Source organism: Capsicum annuum, chromosome 9 (genome assembly GCF_002878395.1).
Source record: "Capsicum annuum cultivar UCD-10X-F1 chromosome 9, UCD10Xv1.1, whole genome shotgun sequence".
NCBI classification, from domain to species: domain Eukaryota; kingdom Viridiplantae; phylum Streptophyta; class Magnoliopsida; order Solanales; family Solanaceae; genus Capsicum; species Capsicum annuum.
In genome coordinates this window covers 119,609,019-119,614,790 of record NC_061119.1, presented here as the reverse complement: position 1 = coordinate 119,614,790, position 5,772 = coordinate 119,609,019, and positions in this window count along the sequence as shown.

Sequence of the window (5,772 nt, the reverse complement as noted above, 5' to 3'; positions counted from 1 at the left end):
TGATGGGGGGTTTTTGACATGTAAGTTAAATTATTTAATACCCTTTTTTGAACCCGATCATCTTTTACCAAGTTTGGGTTAATTTGTAGCATTAATATGGCATAATGTTAGGTTTGGGATATGGTTTAAGTGTTGAATTCATAGGTAGTATGATTAACCTTAGTTGGGATAATCTAGTGATCTTGAAATCATAATTTGGGTAGAATTGACATAAATGCCAAGTTTCTAGACAAAGTTCCTACCTTAGAATTGGTTATGGATTACTTGACATCTAGGAGTTTAACTAGATACCTTATTCTAGTTAGGCCATAGTTTACCTAAATATGAAAATTTAGGATTAGAAGTGGGATTGTCCGGCCCACCTAGGCCAAGACTTGTGTTAGCCTTGTGGACGTAGTTGCGGATGTTAGGCATTGTTGAGACTAGTAAACCATAGCATAAGGTTACTTATTGACTTGGTAAATTGTAATGATGTTCCTCGGATTGTGACTTATGAGTTATGGCTATGTTATTTCTTATAGAAATGATAATGGGCCTTTAGAGATACTATTCCCTCTTAGACGTTATATTGGATTTTCAGAGACGTTGTTTCCCCTTAGACTTGATATTTGGCCCATAGAGATGCTATTTCCTCCTAGACTTGATACTTGGCCCATAGAAGTGCTATTTTCTCTTAGATATGACGTCGATCCCTTAGAGATGATGTTTCTCTTAGTTATGATTATTGGGCCTATAGAGATGATATTCCTATTTGTTATAATTGTTGGGCCTATAGAGATGATTTTTCTCTTAGTTGTGATTATTCGGCCTATAGAGGTGACTTTTCTCTTATATATGATTATTGACCAATAGAGATTATATTCCTCCTAGTTATAATTATTGGGCCTATAGAGATGATATTCCTCTTAGTAATAATTGTTGGGCCTATAAAGATGATTTTCCTCTTAGTTATGATTATCCGACCTATGGAAATGATATTTCTCTTAGATATGATAATTGGATTAGAGAGGTGATATTCTTCATAGTCTTGATGTATGACTCATAAATATGAGATGTCTTATAGATGTGATATGCTTATTGATATTACGCCTCCTAGATGTGAGATGCCTCCTACATGTGAGATGATTATAAATATGCTACGACTTATAAATATGATTGTCGATATAAGTTCTGGATATGTGTATGGGCCTAAGGCCATGATTATGATGTTGTGATTATCTACACATATTATTGAGCCAAGGGTCGTGTAATGATATTAAATGGACATCCGGGAAGTAATTAACTTTGTAAATAATACGGTTGTAGTTTAAGAATATGCCTATATATGTTTATATGCACAACTCTATGGTGTGCGATGAAGGAAGATGTGGTATGTTGCTTACATCTTTATTGATTTGGATACTGGTGCTAGGATGCATAGATTTGGTACATCCACGATTATTATATAGGTAATTGATGTGATTCTAGCTGAAATACAATCTTATGACTGTTCTTCCTAAATAAGGGTTAAAACCCACTGTTCACCTTAAAAATGGATTTATTTACAATAATAATTTCTTGACTTAATGGATAACTTAAATATATGAAAGAGGTTAATAATGATGTTTTAAAGATTTGGATGAGATAGATTCTGCTCCATGACTTGACACTATTATTTGCTTCAATTGTGAGATATTCCGACCTTTTTTATATTTTCATAATGATTTAGTCCCAAAGATCACTCTGGGAAATAGACTTATGGATTTACACTCTTTTTAGCCACAACTTGTGTTTGTGCAACTATTACATCTATATATATATTGATGGTTGTAATGATATATTGATACCCGTCAAGGCCAGAGAAAACTACTGTGATGATATATTGATACCCGACAAGGCTAGAGGATACTGTATGATATTATTAATACCCAATAAGATCGGAGGATACTGTGATGATGATATTGATACCTTGAAAGGTTGGAGGATGCTGTGATGATGATATATATACCCGGTTCGAGTCTAAAGGATGATTTTGATATTTATTATGCACTTTTCATTCATTCTTTCATGTGTATTGCCTATCACCAGTATGCGTCTATGTCTATCAGCCGATATGGGATGGTTGCATAAATATGTATGATAAATAAGCCTTGTGTTGTTGTATGTTGATTAAACCTTCTAAGCCTAGGGCGGTGGGGGTATGCAAGTTTCGACTAGGTAATTGGTTATCTAGAGTTGCCGGTTATTCGCGTTGTTATTGATATTGTTTTTATCATTGTTATGATCATTATTATGGCTATCTTATGATATATTGGTTGTTGATCCGGTATTGAGATTTGAGATATGTTTTTAGCCTCTTTTATCTTATGATTGCATTATTATGCACAATTATTTCTTGTCTAGTCATATGGATTAGAAGCCTTGAGTATATTAGAATTGAATCTTGGTAGGATTATAATGAGGTCTTGTAATAAGGATATGATGATCTAGTGTAACGCCCCGAGTCTGGTACCCGGAATGCTACACAGTGCTCATGACCCCAAAGGACCACAAGCTAACCCATGATAATATCTGTAACTGAGCACTGAATAATATACTATAAATATGTAGAATATAAGTTGTAAGGCCATAAGGTTTAAAACTGAGCTAATACTGAATATAAAATAATGTCTGTAATTGGGTATAACAATACCCAAAACTGAAATAAACTGTCTGAAACATGTTGTAGTATGAAAGCCTCTAAACTGTCTAAAAACTATAAAGTTGATGGGACATGTCCTTAACTAACTCCGAGCTACTGAAATATCTGAACTACTGAAATAAACTAAGTACTAAAGGAATAAAATAATTAAATAATAACATCCTCGAATGATGAGGACTCACTACTGACTCTGACTGCTAAAACTGGAATGCTACTGATGCTCTGGAGCTCATGCTTCTAAACCTATGGTATAAAAACACCATAATGTACTGGCATGTAAGTGAGGTAGGATGAATGCAAAGGGTTCATATGCATGAACAATACTAACTGACCGTACAACATGAACATGAGAATACATGCATGGATAAGTAACTAAAACTGAATACGTGGCAATACTGACTGCTGAGTCTGAATACTGATAACATAAGCTACTGATAATTGAGATAAATAATACTGAGTGACTGTATCTAATAGTCTAGATTCTGATAAAACTAGCTGAGTTCCATACTGTACTGAGTGACTGTATCTGACAGTCCTAATATCTGAAGAACTATCTGAGTTCTATTACTGAGATTGATTGACTGTATCTGACAGTCTTGATTCTGTAACTAAAACTATGGGAGAATTCATCTAACCGACATACCTCTAATAAGCTTTTATAGCTGAGTTGGGGCCCAATCTATAACCCCAATTGAAAGAGTGTCAATACTGCGCTACTGGTAAGGACAAGCTGTAAGTGACCCTCATCTGATAGTATCTCTAAAGGAGAATGGTGGGACCCTCATCTAACAGTGTTAATCCACCTTATCAACCCTCAACTGACAGTGTTGATGTCTCAACCTATGCTGGCTACATAGTTTTAGAATGCAAGGATTACTTCTAAGAATCACACCCTCTGCTGATAGTGTGTTCCCATCCTTGGGTTCACTCGGTGCTGAATCCTACTCTCATCTGAATAGACACTGAGCTGGACTGGACTGATCTGTTATTGATTGTACTAATTAACTGGACTAAACTAAGTTCATTAGATTCCGTTGACTGACGGAATACTACTGAGATCTGATAACTGACTGAGATTTTTGAGATTTTTGAGTACTGAGATTACTGGATTACTGAGATTACTGAAATTACTGAGAATACTGAGATTACTGAGATTACTGAGATTACTGAGATTACTGAGATTACTGAGTACTGGACTGATACTGAATTTACTGAGTTTTCTTGAGTCATGTGACTGATTGAATTCTATTGATTGTAACTTGACTGAGAGAATTGTGAAAACTGACACTGGCTCTAGGTACACAACTAAACTGTCAGGTACTAGTACCCCCAGGACTCGATAGAAGAAAACTAACAAGGCATGACATTCTTGAATACACGACCAACATCAACAATCCGTAATACAATAAGTTGTGGATTTCATAAAGTACATAGTTATCATAATCTTGTACATGGTAGTAATGCATATACTCAATGTTATAATTTCATACTCTAACATCATAAGTATTCCAACAAACATCTACATTTCACATCAATAGCATGGGAGTCATTTGAACATAAGGATAAAACATGAATCCTTCACTTAAGTCACAATTGAGTCATGTTACATAATTTCTAGTCTCTTAGGCATTTTGTCAAACACTTAGGGTGCATGACTTAGGTCATGGCATAATCATCAAGTTAACATATCATAACCAACTAAAATTCATGGTTTCAACTCACATGCTAACATGTTTTCATATAAACACATCAAGATTCCAACTTGGGAATCATACAACAACAACAACCACATGAACACAATCAACACATAACATGAATATCATAATTCATAGTTTAAAACTTGATTCTTGGATTTCATGGACGAAAGAAATCCATGAATGAACACTACGCATAGATGAGAAAGGAAACCTTGAAGGTTCTTGGAGTTCTTGGATGGATTTATTGAGATTGACCTTGATTCTCAAGGGCTAGGGTTTTGTTTTATTAAGAGAGAATGTTATTGATATTGGGAAAAAAGTGAATAATAAGTAGCTAAGGATGTTTTTAGGGCTTAAATCCCACATCTGGGTAGAATAAAATCATAGGAAAAGACCCATTTAACCCTAGACGTGACTTTTAATTTTTGTGAAATATTCCCGATCTAGACCCCTAGCACGACACGGCGCTATCACGCCATGTCTCTGGAAAGTGACAACTAGAAAATTGCATGGTGGCGCGATGCGGTATAATTGCGTTGCCACCTTAGATGCGACCTGGAATCTCACCGCGATATAGTGGTATCGCATTGGAACACTGGAAAAGGACAATTATGAACTGGGCCTTAGTGCGATGTGCCACTATCATGGAGCAACACTAGAAATTGACAATTTCCATTTAAGTTGGCTCCGCGATGCACTGATGGCTTAGGTCATATACCGTCTCACTAAAAAGGCTCTAACTCTTTGCCCGGGTGTCAGATTTGGGTGAATTTGGTATCGATGGAAAGCTTATTGAATTTACCACATAATAAAAGGTGAAAATATTAAAAATTCCACATATATAAAAGTGGATTCATCTTTTAAAGTAAGCTTTTAACATTTTGAGATGATTTTAAGCTAGGTAGAAGTATGGGGTATTACATCTAGGTTATGCTTTAAGGCAACATCATGTTGATATGTATGCATATATATATTTACATATATGTAGCTATGTTACTACCATATGTCCCTTCATTCATTTCTTCATATGGTATATTCATTCCTCGGCCTTGTATATTTTTATATAGTCTTCTTTTACTCTTTATTCGTATATTGGCCAGGATATATGGTATAGTGTTTAGATTCCTAGGTATGGATGGAATAAGATAGTGTACCCTTATTACTTACTTAGCCTTGTTATGCTGGTCTATTAGACATAAATAAAATAGTTATTCCTTATTATCTCATTGGTTGTTATATGATATCTGTAATTTTGGGTGTAGTTTACATTTTATTTATATGTTGTATGGATCTGCTTTATCTTTGGAGCTTAATTGACAATTGCCTACTAAGTACCATTTGTTTGGTACTTATATTACACTTCTGTACCCTGCAAATCACAGTGCAGGTTATCAC